The sequence below is a fragment of the Pseudophryne corroboree genome, chromosome 3 (assembly GCF_028390025.1).
Source record: "Pseudophryne corroboree isolate aPseCor3 chromosome 3, aPseCor3.hap2, whole genome shotgun sequence".
NCBI lineage: Eukaryota > Metazoa > Chordata > Amphibia > Anura > Myobatrachidae > Pseudophryne > Pseudophryne corroboree.
Window position 1 is genome coordinate 112,202,550 of NC_086446.1, and position 11,013 is coordinate 112,213,562.

The window sequence follows — 11,013 nt, forward strand, 5'->3', positions numbered from 1 at the left end:
ATTTATGAACCAGTAGTTAGAAGTAGAAAAGTTCTAACAGAAACCAGAAAGTTCATCTACAGCAACACCACACTGGATACGCCCAATCTCATCTGATCTTGTTAGCTAAGCAGTGTTGGGCCTGGTTAGTACTTGGATGGGAGACCACCTGGGAATACAAGGTGCTGTAGATATTTTTATACTGCCAACACCGTTCTGTTGATGCATTCCATTTTAAAACGTATTCATTTATGAACCAGTAGTTAGAAGTAGAAAAGTTCTAACAGAAACCAGAAAGTTCATCTACAGCAACACCACACTGGATACGCCCAATCTCATCTGATCTTGGAAGCTAAGCAGTGTTGGGCCTGGTTAGTACTTGGATGGGAGACCACCTGGGAATACAAGGTGCTGTAGATATTTTTATACTGCCAACACCGTTCTGTTGATGCATTCCATTTTCAAACGTATTCATTTATGAACCGGTAGTTAGAAGTAGAAAAGTTCTAACAGAAACCATAAAGCTCATCTACAGCCACACCACACTGAATACGCCCAATCTCATCTGATCTTGGAAGCTAAGCAGTGTTGGGCCTGGTTAGTACTTGGATGGGAGACCACCTGGGCATACGAGGTGCTGTAGATATTTTTATACTACCAACACCATTCTGTTGATGCATTCCATTTTAAAATGTATTCATTTATGAACCAGTAGTTAGAAGTAGAAAAGTTCTAACAGAAACCAGAAAGTTCATCTACAGCAACACCACACTGGATACGCCCAATCTCATCTGATCTTGTTAGCTAAGCAGTGTTGGGCCTGGTTAGTACTTGGATGGGAGACCACCTGGGAATACAAGGTGCTGTAGATATTTTTATACTGCCAACACCGTTCTGTTGATGCATTCCATTTTCAAATGTATTCATTTATGAACCAGTAGTTAGAAGTAGAAAAGTTCAAACAGAAACCACAAAGCTAATCTACAGCCACACCACACTGGATACGCCCAATCTCATCTGATCTTGGAAGCTAAGCAGTGTTGGGCCTGGTTAGTACTTGGATGGGAGACCACCTGGGAATACAAGGTGCTGTAGATATTTTTATACTGCCAACACCGTTCTGTTGATGCATTCCATTTTCAAACGTATTCATTTATGAACCAGTAGTTAGAAGTAGAAAAGTTCAAACAAAAACCACAAAGCTAATCTACAGCCACACCACACTGGATACGCCCAATCTCATCTGATCTTGGAAGCTAAGCAGTGTTGGGCCTGGTTAGTACTTGGATGGGAGACCACCTGGGAATACAAGGTGCTGTAGATATTTTTATACTGCCAACACCGTTCTGTTGATGCATTCCATTTTCAAACGTATTCATTTATGAACCAGTAGTTAGAAGTAGAAAAGTTCTAACAGAAACCATAAAGCTCATCTACAGCAACACCATACTGAATACGCCCAATCTCATCTGATCTTGGAAGCTAAGCAGTGTTGGGCCTGGTTAGTACTTGGATGGGAGACCACCTGGGAATACGAGGTGCTGTAGATATTTTTTATACTACCAACACCATTCTGTTGATGCATTCCATTTTAAAACGTATTCATTTATGAACCAGTAGTTAGAAGTAGAAAAGTTCTAACAGAAACCAGAAAGTTTATCTACAGCAACACCACACTGGATACGCCCAATCTCATCTGATCTTGTTAGCTAAGCAGTGTTGGGCCTGGATAGTACTTGGATGGGAGACCACCTGGGAATACAAGGTGCTGTAGATATTTTTATACTGCCAACACCGTTCTGTTGATGCATTCCATTTTCAAATGTATTCATTTATGAACCAGTAGTTAGAAGTAGAAAAGTTCAAACAGAAACCACAAAGCTAATCTACAGCCACACCACACTGAATACGCCCAATCTCATCTGATCTTGTTAGCTAAGCAGTGTTGGGCCTGGTTAGTACTTGGATGGGAGACCACCTGGGAATACAAGGTGCTGTAGATATTTTTATACTGCCAACACCGTTCTGTTGATGCATTCCATTTTCAAACGTATTCATTTATGAACCAGTAGTTAGAAGTAGAAAAGTTCTAACAGAAACCATAAAGCTCATCTACAGCCACACCACACTGAATACGCCCAATCTCATCTGATCTTGGAAGCTAAGCAGTGTTGGGCCTGGTTAGTACTTGGATGGGAGACCACCTGGGAATACGAGGTGCTGTAGATATTTTTATACTACCAACACCATTCTGTTGATGCATTCCATTTTAAAACGTATTCATTTATGAACCAGTAGTTAGAAGTAGAAAAGTTCTAACAGAAACCAGAAAGTTCATCTACAGCAACACCACACTGGATACGCCCAATCTCATCTGATCTTGGAAGTTAAGCAGTGTTGGGCCTGGTTAGTACTTGGATGGGAGACCACCTGGGAATACGAGGTGCTGTAGATATTTTTATACTACCAACACCATTCTGTTGATGCATTCCATTTTAAAACGTATTATTTTATGAACCAGTAGTTAGAAGTAGAAAAGTTCTAACAGAAACCAGAAAATTCATCTACAGCAACACCACACTGGATACGCCCAATCTCATCTGATCTTGTTAGCTAAGCAGTATTGGGCCTGGTTAGTACTTGGATGGGAGACCACCTGGGAATACAAGGTGCTGTAGATATTTTTATACTGCCAACACCGTTCTGTTGATGCATTCCATTTTAAAACGTATTCATTTATGAACCAGTAGTTAGAAGTAGAAAAGTTCTAACAGAAACCAGAAAGTTCTTCTACAGCAACACCACACTGGATACGCCCAATCTCATCTGATCTTGGAAGCTAAGCAGTGTTGGGCCTGGTTAGTACTTGGATGGGAGACCACCTGGGAATACAAGGTGCTGTAGATATTTTTATACTGCCAACACCGTTCTGTTGATGCATTCCATTTTCAAACGTATTCATTTATGAACCGGTAGTTAGAAGTAGAAAAGTTATAATAGAAACCATAAAGCTCATCTACAGCCACACCACACTGAATACGCCCAATCTCATCTGATCTTGGAAGCTAAGCAGTGTTGGGCCTGGTTAGTACTTGGAAGGGAGACCACCTGGGAATACGAGGTGCTGTAGATATTTTTATACTACCAACACCATTCTGTTGATGCATTCCATTTTAAAATGTATTCATTTATGAACCAGTAGTTAGAAGTAGAAAAGTTCTAACAGAAACCAGAAAGTTCATCTACAGCAACACCACACTGGATACGCCCAATCTCATCTGATCTTGTTAGCTAAGCAGTGTTGGGCCTGGTTAGTACTTGGATGGGAGACCACCTGGGAATACAAGGTGCTGTAGATATTTTTATACTGCCAACACCGTTCTGTTGATGCATTCCATTTTCAAATGTATTCATTTATGAACCAGTAGTTAGAAGTAGAAAAGTTCAAACAGAAACCACAAAGCTAATCTACAGCCACACCACACTGAATACGCCCAATCTCATCTGATCTTGGAAGCTAAGCAGTGTTGGGCCTGGTTAGTACTTGGATGGGAGACCACCTGGGAATACAAGGTGCTGTAGATATTTTTATACTGCCAACACCGTTCTGTTGATGCATTCCATTTTCAAACGTATTCATTTATGAACCAGTAGTTAGAAGTAGAAAAGTTCTAACAGAAACCGTAACGCTCATCTACAGCCACACCACACTGAATACGCCCAATCTCATCTGATCTTGGAAGCTAAGCAGTGTTGGGCCTGGTTAGTACTTGGATGGGAGACCACCTGGGAATACGAGGTGCTGTAGATATTTTTTATACTACCAACACCATTCTGTTGATGCATTCCATTTTAAAACGTATTCATTTATGAACCAGTAGTTAGAAGTAGAAAAGTTCAAACAAAAACCAGAAAGTTCATCTACAGCAACACCACACTGGATACGCCCAATCTCATCTGATCTTGTTAGCTAAGCAGTGTTGGGCCTGGATAGTACTTGGATGGGAGACCACCTGGGAATACAAGGTGCTGTAGATATTTTTATACTGCCAACACCGTTCTGTTGATGCATTCCATTTTCAAATGTATTCATTTATGAACCAGTAGTTAGAAGTAGAAAAGTTCAAACAGAAACCACAAAGCTAATCTACAGCCACACCACACTGAATACGCCCAATCTCATCTGATCTTGTTAGCTAAGCAGTGTTGGGCCTGGTTAGTACTTGGATGGGAGACCACCTGGGAATACAAGGTGCTGTAGATATTTTTATACTGCCAACACCGTTCTGTTGATGCATTCCATTTTAAAACGTATTCATTTATGAACCAGTAGTTAGAAGTAGAAAAGTTCTAACAGAAACCAGAAAGTTCATCTACAGCAACACCACACTGGATACGCCCAATCTCATCTGATCTTGGAAGTTAAGCAGTGTTGGGCCTGGTTAGTACTTGGATGGGAGACCACCTGGGAATACGAGGTGCTGTAGATATTTTTATACTACCAACACCATTCTGTTGATGCATTCCATTTTAAAACGTATTATTTTATGAACCAGTAGTTAGAAGTAGAAAAGTTCTAACAGAAACCAGAAAGTTCATCTACAGCAACACCACACTGGATACGCCCAATCTCATCTGATCTTGTTAGCTAAGCAGTGTTGGGCCTGGTTAGTACTTGGATGGGAGACCACCTGGGAATACAAGGTGCTGTAGATATTTTTATACTGCCAACACCGTTCTGTTGATGCATTCCATTTTAAAACGTATTCATTTATGAACCAGTAGTTAGAAGTAGAAAAGTTCTAACAGAAACCAGAAAGTTCATCTACAGCAACACCACACTGGATACGCCCAATCTCATCTGATCTTGGAAGCTAAGCAGTGTTGGGCCTGGTTAGTACTTGGATGGGAGACCACCTGGGAATACAAGGTGCTGTAGATATTTTTATACTGCCAACACCGTTCTGTTGATGCATTCCATTTTCAAACGTATTCATTTATGAACCGGTAGTTAGAAGTAGAAAAGTTATAATAGAAACCATAAAGCTCATCTACAGCCACACCACACTGAATACGCCCAATCTCATCTGATCTTGGAAGCTAAGCAGTGTTGGGCCTGGTTAGTACTTGGAAGGGAGACCACCTGGGAATACGAGGTGCTGTAGATATTTTTATACTACCAACACCATTCTGTTGATGCATTCCATTTTAAAATGTATTCATTTATGAACCAGTAGTTAGAAGTAGAAAAGTTCTAACAGAAACCAGAAAGTTCATCTACAGCAACACCACACTGGATACGCCCAATCTCATCTGATCTTGTTAGCTAAGCAGTGTTGGGCCTGGTTAGTACTTGGATGGGAGACCACCTGGGAATACAAGGTGCTGTAGATATTTTTATACTGCCAACACCGTTCTGTTGATGCATTCCATTTTCAAATGTATTCATTTATGAACCAGTAGTTAGAAGTAGAAAAGTTCAAACAGAAACCACAAAGCTAATCTACAGCCACACCACACTGAATACGCCCAATCTCATCTGATCTTGGAAGTTAAGCAGTGTTGGGCCTGGTTAGTACTTGGATGGGAGACCACCTGGGAATACAAGGTGCTGTAGATATTTTTATACTGCCAACACCGTTCTGTTGATGCATTCCATTTTAAAACGTATTCATTTATGAACCAGTAGTTAGAAGTAGAAAAGTTCTAACAGAAACCAGAAAGTTCATCTACAGCAACACCACACTGGATACGCCCAATCTCATCTGATCTTGGAAGCTAAGCAGTGTTGGGCCTGGTTAGTACTTGGATGGGAGACCACCTGGGAATACAAGGTGCTGTAGATATTTTTATACTGCCAACACCGTTCTGTTGATGCATTCCATTTTCAAACGTATTCATTTATGAACCAGTAGTTAGAAGTAGAAAAGTTCAAACAAAAACCACAAAGCTAATCTACAGCCACACCACACTGGATACGCCCAATCTCATCTGATCTTGGAAGCTAAGCAGTGTTGGGCCTGGTTAGTACTTGGATGGGAGACCACCTGGGAATACAAGGTGCTGTAGATATTTTTATACTGCCAACACCGTTCTGTTGATGCATTCCATTTTCAAATGTATTCATTTATGAACCAGTAGTTAGAAGTAGAAAAGTTCTAACAGAAACCATAAAGCTCATCTACAGCCACACCACACCACACTGAATACGCCCAATCTCATCTGATCTTGGAAGCTAAGCAGTGTTGGGCCTGGTTAGTACTTGGATGGGAGACCACCTGGGAATACGAGGTGCTGTAGATATTTTTTATACTACCAACACCATTCTGTTGATGCATTCCATTTTAAAACGTATTCATTTATGAACCAGTAGTTAGAAGTAGAAAAGTTCTAACAGAAACCAGAAAGTTCATCTACAGCAACACCACACTGGATACGCCCAATCTCATCTGATCTTGTTAGCTAAGCAGTGTTGGGCCTGGATAGTACTTGGATGGGAGACCACCTGGGAATACAAGGTGCTGTAGATATTTTTATACTGCCAACACCGTTCTGTTGATGCATTCCATTTTCAAATGTATTCATTTATGAACCAGTAGTTAGAAGTAGAAAAGTTCAAACAGAAACCACAAAGCTAATCTACAGCCACACCACACTGAATACGCCCAATCTCATCTGATCTTGGAAGCTAAGCAGTGTTGGGCCTGGTTAGTACTTGGATGGGAGACCACCTGGGAATACAAGGTGCTGTAGATATTTTTATACTGCCAACACCGTTCTGTTGATGCATTCCATTTTAAAACGTATTCATTTATGAACCAGTAGTTAGAAGTAGAAAAGTTCTAACAGAAACCAGAAAGTTCATCTACAGCAACACCACACTGGATACGCCCAATCTCATCTGATCTTGGAAGCTAAGCAGTGTTGGACCTGGTTAGTACTTGGATGGGAGACCACCTGGGAATACGAGGTGCTGTAGATATTTTTATACTACCAACACCATTCTGTTGATGCATTCCATTTTAAAACGTATTCATTTATGAACCAGTAGTTAGAAGTAGAAAAGTTCTAACAGAAACCAGAAAGTTCATCTACAGCAACACCACACTGGATACGCCCAATCTCATCTGATCTTGTTAGCTAAGCAGTGTTGGGCCTGGTTAGTACTTGGATGGGAGACCACCGGGGAATACAAGGTGCTGTAGATATTTTTATACTGCCAACACCGTTCTGTTGATGCATTCCATTTTCAAATGTATTCATTTATGAACCAGTAGTTAGAAGTAGAAAAGTTCAAACAGAAACCACAAAGCTAATCTACAGCCACACCACACTGAATACGCCCAATCTCATCTGATCTTGGAAGCTAAGCAGTGTTGGTCCTGGTTAGTACTTGGATGGGAGACCACCTGAGAATACAAGGTGCTGTAGATATTTTTATACTGCCAACACCGTTCTGTTGATGCATTCCATTTTAAAACGTATTCATTTATGAACCAGTAGTTAGAAGTAGAAAAGTTCTAACAGAAACCAGAAAGTTAATCTACAGCAACACCACACTGGATACGCCCAATCTCATCTGATCTTGTTAGCTAAGCAGTGTTGGGCCTGGTTATTACTTGGATGGGAGACCACCTGGGAATACAAGGTGCTGTAGATATTTTTATACTGCCAACACCGTTCTGTTGATGCATTCCATTTTCAAATGTATTCATTTATGAACCAGTAGTTAGAAGTAGAAAAGTTCAAACAGAAACCACAAAGCTAATCTACAGCCACACCACACTGAATACGCCCAATCTCATCTGATCTTGGAAGCTAAGCAGTGTTTGGCCTGGTTAGTACTTGGATGGGAGACCACCTGGGAATACAAGGTGCTGTAGATATTTTTATACTGCCAACACCGTTCTGTTGATGCATTCCATTTTAAAACGTATTCATTTATGAACCAGTAGTTAGAAGTAGAAAAGTTCTAACAGAAACCAGAAAGTTCATCTACAGCAACACCACACTGGATACGCCCAATCTCATCTGATCTTGGAAGCTAAGCAGTGTTGGGCCTGGTTAGTACTTGGATGGGAGACCACCTGGGAATACAAGGTGCTGTAGATATTTTTATACTGCCAACACCGTTCTGTTGATGCATTCCATTTTCAAACGTATTCATTTATGAACCAGTAGTTAGAAGTAGAAAAGTTCAAACAAAAACCACAAAGCTAATCTACAGCCACACCACACTGGATACGCCCAATCTCATCTGATCTTGGAAGCTAAGCAGTGTTGGGCCTGGTTAGTACTTGGATGGGAGACCACCTGGGAATACAAGGTGCTGTAGATATTTTTATACTGCCAACACCGTTCTGTTGATGCATTCCATTTTCAAACGTATTCATTTATGAACCAGTAGTTAGAAGTAGAAAAGTTCTAACAGAAACCATAAAGCTCATCTACAGCCACACCACACTGAATACGCCCAATCTCATCTGATCTTGGAAGCTAAGCAGTGTTGGGCCTGGTTAGTACTTGGATGGGAGACCACCTGGGAATACAAGGTGCTGTAGATATTTTTATACTGCCAACACCGTTCTGTTGATGCATTCCATTTTCAAATGTATTCATTTATGAACCAGTAGTTAGAAGTAGAAAAGTTCAAACAGAAACCACAAAGCTAATCTACAGCCACACCACACTGGATACGCCCAATCTCATCTGATCTTGGAAGCTAAGCAGTGTTGGGCCTGGTTAGTACTTGGATGGGAGACCACCTGGGAATACAAGGTGCTGTAGATATTTTTATACTGCCAACACCGTTCTGTTGATGCATTCCATTTTCAAACGTATTCATTTATGAACCAGTAGTTAGAAGTAGAAAAGTTCAAACAAAAACCACAAAGCTAATCTACAGCCACACCACACTGGATACGCCCAATCTCATCTGATCTTGGAAGCTAAGCAGTGTTGGGCCTGGTTAGTACTTGGATGGGAGACCACCTGGGAATACAAGGTGCTGTAGATATTTTTATACTGCCAACACCGTTCTGTTGATGCATTCCATTTTCAAACGTATTCATTTATGAACCAGTAGTTAGAAGTAGAAAAGTTCTAACAGAAACCGTAAAGCTCATCTACAGCCACACCACACTGAATACGCCCAATCTCATCTGATCTTGGAAGCTAAGCAGTGTTGGGCCTGGTTAGTACTTGGATGGGAGACCACCTGGGAATACGAGGTGCTGTAGATATTTTTTATACTACCAACACCATTCTGTTGATGCATTCCATTTTAAAACGTATTCATTTATGAACCAGTAGTTAGAAGTAGAAAAGTTCAAACAAAAACCAGAAAGTTCATCTACAGCAACACCACACTGGATACGCCCAATCTCATCTGATCTTGTTAGCTAAGCAGTGTTGGGCCTGGATAGTACTTGGATGGGAGACCACCTGGGAATACAAGGTGCTGTAGATATTTTTATACTGCCAACACCGTTCTGTTGATGCATTCCATTTTCAAATGTATTCATTTATGAACCAGTAGTTAGAAGTAGAAAAGTTCAAACAGAAACCACAAAGCTAATCTACAGCCACACCACACTGAATACGCCCAATCTCATCTGATCTTGTTAGCTAAGCAGTGTTGGGCCTGGTTAGTACTTGGATGGGAGACCACCTGGGAATACAAGGTGCTGTAGATATTTTTATACTGCCAACACCGTTCTGTTGATGCATTCCATTTTCAAATGTATTCATTTATGAACCAGTAGTTAGAAGTAGAAAAGTTCTAACAGAAACCATAAAGCTCATCTACAGCCACACCACACTGAATACGCCCAATCTCATCTGATCTTGGAAGCTAAGCAGTGTTGGGCCTGGTTAGTACTTGGATGGGAGACCACCTGGGAATACGAGGTGCTGTAGATATTTTTATACTACCAACACCATTCTGTTGATGCATTCCATTTTAAAACGTATTCATTTATGAACCAATAGTTAGAAGTAGAAAAGTTCTAACAGAAACCAGAAAGTTCATCTACAGCAACACCACACTGGATACGCCCAATCTCATCTGATCTTGGAAGTTAAGCAGTGTTGGGCCTGGTTAGTACTTGGATGGGAGACCACCTGGGAATACGAGGTGCTGTAGATATTTTTATACTACCAACACCATTCTGTTGATGCATTCCATTTTAAAACGTATTCATTTATGAACCAGTAGTTAGAAGTAGAAAAGTTCTAACAGAAACCAGAAAGTTCATCTACAGCAACACCACACTGGATACGCCCAATCTCATCTGATCTTGTTAGCTAAGCAGTGTTGGGCCTGGTTAGTACTTGGATGGGAGACCACCTGGGAATACAAGGTGCTGTAGATATTTTTATACTGCCAACACCGTTCTGTTGATGCATTCCATTTTAAAACGTATTCATTTATGAACCAGTAGTTAGAAGTAGAAAAGTTCTAACAGAAACCAGAAAGTTCATCTACAGCAACACCACACTGGATACGCCCAATCTCATCTGATCTTGGAAGCTAAGCAGTGTTGGGCCTGGTTAGTACTTGGATGGGAGACCACCTGGGAATACAAGGTGCTGTAGATATTTTTATACTGCCAACACCGTTCTGTTGATGCATTCCATTTTCAAACGTATTCATTTAGGAACCGGTAGTTAGAAGTAGAAAAGTTATAACAGAAACCATAAAGCTCATCTACAGCCACACCACACTGAATACGCCCAATCTCATCTGATCTTGGAAGCTAAGCAGTGTTGGGCCTGGTTAGTACTTGGATGGGAGACCACCTGGGAATACGAGGTGCTGTAGATATTTTTATACTACCAACACCATTCTGTTGATGCATTCCATTTTAAAATGTATTCATTTATGAACCAGTAGTTAGAAGTAGAAAAGTTCTAACAGAAACCAGAAAGTTCATCTACAGCAACACCACACTGGATACGCCCAATCTCATCTGATCTTGTTAGCTAAGCAGAGTTGGGCCTGGTTAGTACTTGGATGGGAGACCACCTGGGAAT

General features: G+C 40.9%; 41 non-coding genes and 8 pseudogenes across 41 annotated transcripts; all 49 read left to right on the forward strand.

Moving 5' to 3' along the window:
* The first annotated feature begins 54 nt into the window (after nucleotides 1-54).
* On the forward strand, nucleotides 55-173 carry LOC134886726 (5S ribosomal RNA). The gene has a single exon (XR_010170802.1). It is a non-coding gene; the product is annotated as a 5S ribosomal RNA (ribosomal RNA).
* A 107-nt stretch (nucleotides 174-280) lies between these two features.
* Nucleotides 281-399, forward strand: LOC135059628 (5S ribosomal RNA). The gene has a single exon (XR_010246028.1). It is a non-coding gene; the product is annotated as a 5S ribosomal RNA (ribosomal RNA).
* Nucleotides 400-506: 107 nt separating this feature from the next.
* On the forward strand, nucleotides 507-625 carry LOC135062727 (5S ribosomal RNA). The gene has a single exon (XR_010249073.1). It is a non-coding gene; the product is annotated as a 5S ribosomal RNA (ribosomal RNA).
* Nucleotides 626-732: 107 nt separating this feature from the next.
* On the forward strand, nucleotides 733-851 carry LOC134886727 (5S ribosomal RNA). The gene has a single exon (XR_010170803.1). It is a non-coding gene; the product is annotated as a 5S ribosomal RNA (ribosomal RNA).
* Nucleotides 852-958: 107 nt separating this feature from the next.
* Nucleotides 959-1,077, forward strand: LOC135063062 (5S ribosomal RNA). Its single transcript, XR_010249402.1, has one exon. It is a non-coding gene; the product is annotated as a 5S ribosomal RNA (ribosomal RNA).
* A 107-nt stretch (nucleotides 1,078-1,184) lies between these two features.
* On the forward strand, nucleotides 1,185-1,303 carry LOC135063073 (5S ribosomal RNA). The gene has a single exon (XR_010249413.1). It is a non-coding gene; the product is annotated as a 5S ribosomal RNA (ribosomal RNA).
* Nucleotides 1,304-1,410: 107 nt separating this feature from the next.
* On the forward strand, nucleotides 1,411-1,529 carry LOC135062653 (5S ribosomal RNA). Its single transcript, XR_010249001.1, has one exon. It is a non-coding gene; the product is annotated as a 5S ribosomal RNA (ribosomal RNA).
* A 108-nt stretch (nucleotides 1,530-1,637) lies between these two features.
* Nucleotides 1,638-1,756, forward strand: LOC134887473 (5S ribosomal RNA; annotated as a pseudogene).
* A 107-nt stretch (nucleotides 1,757-1,863) lies between these two features.
* Nucleotides 1,864-1,982, forward strand: LOC135069619 (5S ribosomal RNA). Its single transcript, XR_010255797.1, has one exon. It is a non-coding gene; the product is annotated as a 5S ribosomal RNA (ribosomal RNA).
* Nucleotides 1,983-2,089: 107 nt separating this feature from the next.
* LOC134898325 (5S ribosomal RNA) lies at nucleotides 2,090-2,208 on the forward strand. Its single transcript, XR_010172202.1, has one exon. It is a non-coding gene; the product is annotated as a 5S ribosomal RNA (ribosomal RNA).
* Nucleotides 2,209-2,315: 107 nt separating this feature from the next.
* On the forward strand, nucleotides 2,316-2,434 carry LOC135059591 (5S ribosomal RNA). The gene has a single exon (XR_010245992.1). It is a non-coding gene; the product is annotated as a 5S ribosomal RNA (ribosomal RNA).
* Nucleotides 2,435-2,541: 107 nt separating this feature from the next.
* On the forward strand, nucleotides 2,542-2,660 carry LOC134891651 (5S ribosomal RNA; annotated as a pseudogene).
* A 107-nt stretch (nucleotides 2,661-2,767) lies between these two features.
* Nucleotides 2,768-2,886, forward strand: LOC135065159 (5S ribosomal RNA). The gene has a single exon (XR_010251447.1). It is a non-coding gene; the product is annotated as a 5S ribosomal RNA (ribosomal RNA).
* Nucleotides 2,887-2,993: 107 nt separating this feature from the next.
* LOC135058936 (5S ribosomal RNA) lies at nucleotides 2,994-3,112 on the forward strand. The gene has a single exon (XR_010245357.1). It is a non-coding gene; the product is annotated as a 5S ribosomal RNA (ribosomal RNA).
* Nucleotides 3,113-3,219: 107 nt separating this feature from the next.
* LOC134886728 (5S ribosomal RNA) lies at nucleotides 3,220-3,338 on the forward strand. The gene has a single exon (XR_010170804.1). It is a non-coding gene; the product is annotated as a 5S ribosomal RNA (ribosomal RNA).
* A 107-nt stretch (nucleotides 3,339-3,445) lies between these two features.
* LOC135060110 (5S ribosomal RNA) lies at nucleotides 3,446-3,564 on the forward strand. Its single transcript, XR_010246501.1, has one exon. It is a non-coding gene; the product is annotated as a 5S ribosomal RNA (ribosomal RNA).
* Nucleotides 3,565-3,671: 107 nt separating this feature from the next.
* Nucleotides 3,672-3,790, forward strand: LOC134898441 (5S ribosomal RNA). Its single transcript, XR_010172217.1, has one exon. It is a non-coding gene; the product is annotated as a 5S ribosomal RNA (ribosomal RNA).
* A 108-nt stretch (nucleotides 3,791-3,898) lies between these two features.
* On the forward strand, nucleotides 3,899-4,017 carry LOC134887474 (5S ribosomal RNA; annotated as a pseudogene).
* Nucleotides 4,018-4,124: 107 nt separating this feature from the next.
* Nucleotides 4,125-4,243, forward strand: LOC135069620 (5S ribosomal RNA). The gene has a single exon (XR_010255798.1). It is a non-coding gene; the product is annotated as a 5S ribosomal RNA (ribosomal RNA).
* A 107-nt stretch (nucleotides 4,244-4,350) lies between these two features.
* On the forward strand, nucleotides 4,351-4,469 carry LOC135059603 (5S ribosomal RNA). Its single transcript, XR_010246003.1, has one exon. It is a non-coding gene; the product is annotated as a 5S ribosomal RNA (ribosomal RNA).
* A 107-nt stretch (nucleotides 4,470-4,576) lies between these two features.
* On the forward strand, nucleotides 4,577-4,695 carry LOC134886730 (5S ribosomal RNA). The gene has a single exon (XR_010170806.1). It is a non-coding gene; the product is annotated as a 5S ribosomal RNA (ribosomal RNA).
* Nucleotides 4,696-4,802: 107 nt separating this feature from the next.
* Nucleotides 4,803-4,921, forward strand: LOC135059629 (5S ribosomal RNA). The gene has a single exon (XR_010246029.1). It is a non-coding gene; the product is annotated as a 5S ribosomal RNA (ribosomal RNA).
* Nucleotides 4,922-5,028: 107 nt separating this feature from the next.
* On the forward strand, nucleotides 5,029-5,147 carry LOC135058937 (5S ribosomal RNA). The gene has a single exon (XR_010245358.1). It is a non-coding gene; the product is annotated as a 5S ribosomal RNA (ribosomal RNA).
* A 107-nt stretch (nucleotides 5,148-5,254) lies between these two features.
* On the forward strand, nucleotides 5,255-5,373 carry LOC134886731 (5S ribosomal RNA). Its single transcript, XR_010170807.1, has one exon. It is a non-coding gene; the product is annotated as a 5S ribosomal RNA (ribosomal RNA).
* Nucleotides 5,374-5,480: 107 nt separating this feature from the next.
* On the forward strand, nucleotides 5,481-5,599 carry LOC134890583 (5S ribosomal RNA). The gene has a single exon (XR_010171373.1). It is a non-coding gene; the product is annotated as a 5S ribosomal RNA (ribosomal RNA).
* A 107-nt stretch (nucleotides 5,600-5,706) lies between these two features.
* On the forward strand, nucleotides 5,707-5,825 carry LOC135059630 (5S ribosomal RNA). The gene has a single exon (XR_010246030.1). It is a non-coding gene; the product is annotated as a 5S ribosomal RNA (ribosomal RNA).
* A 107-nt stretch (nucleotides 5,826-5,932) lies between these two features.
* On the forward strand, nucleotides 5,933-6,051 carry LOC135063085 (5S ribosomal RNA). The gene has a single exon (XR_010249424.1). It is a non-coding gene; the product is annotated as a 5S ribosomal RNA (ribosomal RNA).
* A 107-nt stretch (nucleotides 6,052-6,158) lies between these two features.
* Nucleotides 6,159-6,282, forward strand: LOC134886256 (5S ribosomal RNA). Its single transcript, XR_010170346.1, has one exon. It is a non-coding gene; the product is annotated as a 5S ribosomal RNA (ribosomal RNA).
* A 108-nt stretch (nucleotides 6,283-6,390) lies between these two features.
* LOC134887475 (5S ribosomal RNA) lies at nucleotides 6,391-6,509 on the forward strand (annotated as a pseudogene).
* Nucleotides 6,510-6,616: 107 nt separating this feature from the next.
* On the forward strand, nucleotides 6,617-6,735 carry LOC135060121 (5S ribosomal RNA). The gene has a single exon (XR_010246512.1). It is a non-coding gene; the product is annotated as a 5S ribosomal RNA (ribosomal RNA).
* Nucleotides 6,736-6,842: 107 nt separating this feature from the next.
* Nucleotides 6,843-6,961, forward strand: LOC135062900 (5S ribosomal RNA). The gene has a single exon (XR_010249244.1). It is a non-coding gene; the product is annotated as a 5S ribosomal RNA (ribosomal RNA).
* Nucleotides 6,962-7,068: 107 nt separating this feature from the next.
* LOC134890522 (5S ribosomal RNA) lies at nucleotides 7,069-7,187 on the forward strand (annotated as a pseudogene).
* A 107-nt stretch (nucleotides 7,188-7,294) lies between these two features.
* Nucleotides 7,295-7,413, forward strand: LOC135065295 (5S ribosomal RNA). The gene has a single exon (XR_010251577.1). It is a non-coding gene; the product is annotated as a 5S ribosomal RNA (ribosomal RNA).
* Nucleotides 7,414-7,520: 107 nt separating this feature from the next.
* On the forward strand, nucleotides 7,521-7,639 carry LOC134892190 (5S ribosomal RNA; annotated as a pseudogene).
* A 107-nt stretch (nucleotides 7,640-7,746) lies between these two features.
* LOC135067062 (5S ribosomal RNA) lies at nucleotides 7,747-7,865 on the forward strand. Its single transcript, XR_010253290.1, has one exon. It is a non-coding gene; the product is annotated as a 5S ribosomal RNA (ribosomal RNA).
* A 107-nt stretch (nucleotides 7,866-7,972) lies between these two features.
* Nucleotides 7,973-8,091, forward strand: LOC135059632 (5S ribosomal RNA). The gene has a single exon (XR_010246032.1). It is a non-coding gene; the product is annotated as a 5S ribosomal RNA (ribosomal RNA).
* A 107-nt stretch (nucleotides 8,092-8,198) lies between these two features.
* Nucleotides 8,199-8,317, forward strand: LOC135063097 (5S ribosomal RNA). The gene has a single exon (XR_010249436.1). It is a non-coding gene; the product is annotated as a 5S ribosomal RNA (ribosomal RNA).
* Nucleotides 8,318-8,424: 107 nt separating this feature from the next.
* Nucleotides 8,425-8,543, forward strand: LOC135060132 (5S ribosomal RNA). The gene has a single exon (XR_010246523.1). It is a non-coding gene; the product is annotated as a 5S ribosomal RNA (ribosomal RNA).
* Nucleotides 8,544-8,650: 107 nt separating this feature from the next.
* On the forward strand, nucleotides 8,651-8,769 carry LOC135063109 (5S ribosomal RNA). The gene has a single exon (XR_010249447.1). It is a non-coding gene; the product is annotated as a 5S ribosomal RNA (ribosomal RNA).
* Nucleotides 8,770-8,876: 107 nt separating this feature from the next.
* LOC135063120 (5S ribosomal RNA) lies at nucleotides 8,877-8,995 on the forward strand. Its single transcript, XR_010249458.1, has one exon. It is a non-coding gene; the product is annotated as a 5S ribosomal RNA (ribosomal RNA).
* Nucleotides 8,996-9,102: 107 nt separating this feature from the next.
* On the forward strand, nucleotides 9,103-9,221 carry LOC134898532 (5S ribosomal RNA). The gene has a single exon (XR_010172228.1). It is a non-coding gene; the product is annotated as a 5S ribosomal RNA (ribosomal RNA).
* Nucleotides 9,222-9,329: 108 nt separating this feature from the next.
* Nucleotides 9,330-9,448, forward strand: LOC134887476 (5S ribosomal RNA; annotated as a pseudogene).
* A 107-nt stretch (nucleotides 9,449-9,555) lies between these two features.
* On the forward strand, nucleotides 9,556-9,674 carry LOC135069622 (5S ribosomal RNA). Its single transcript, XR_010255800.1, has one exon. It is a non-coding gene; the product is annotated as a 5S ribosomal RNA (ribosomal RNA).
* A 107-nt stretch (nucleotides 9,675-9,781) lies between these two features.
* On the forward strand, nucleotides 9,782-9,900 carry LOC134898544 (5S ribosomal RNA). Its single transcript, XR_010172240.1, has one exon. It is a non-coding gene; the product is annotated as a 5S ribosomal RNA (ribosomal RNA).
* Nucleotides 9,901-10,007: 107 nt separating this feature from the next.
* Nucleotides 10,008-10,126, forward strand: LOC135059614 (5S ribosomal RNA). Its single transcript, XR_010246014.1, has one exon. It is a non-coding gene; the product is annotated as a 5S ribosomal RNA (ribosomal RNA).
* A 107-nt stretch (nucleotides 10,127-10,233) lies between these two features.
* Nucleotides 10,234-10,352, forward strand: LOC134886732 (5S ribosomal RNA). The gene has a single exon (XR_010170809.1). It is a non-coding gene; the product is annotated as a 5S ribosomal RNA (ribosomal RNA).
* Nucleotides 10,353-10,459: 107 nt separating this feature from the next.
* On the forward strand, nucleotides 10,460-10,578 carry LOC135059633 (5S ribosomal RNA). The gene has a single exon (XR_010246033.1). It is a non-coding gene; the product is annotated as a 5S ribosomal RNA (ribosomal RNA).
* Nucleotides 10,579-10,685: 107 nt separating this feature from the next.
* Nucleotides 10,686-10,804, forward strand: LOC134898556 (5S ribosomal RNA). Its single transcript, XR_010172251.1, has one exon. It is a non-coding gene; the product is annotated as a 5S ribosomal RNA (ribosomal RNA).
* Nucleotides 10,805-10,911: 107 nt separating this feature from the next.
* LOC134890633 (5S ribosomal RNA) overlaps nucleotides 10,912-11,013 on the forward strand; it is a 119-nt pseudogene continuing 17 nt past the window's right edge.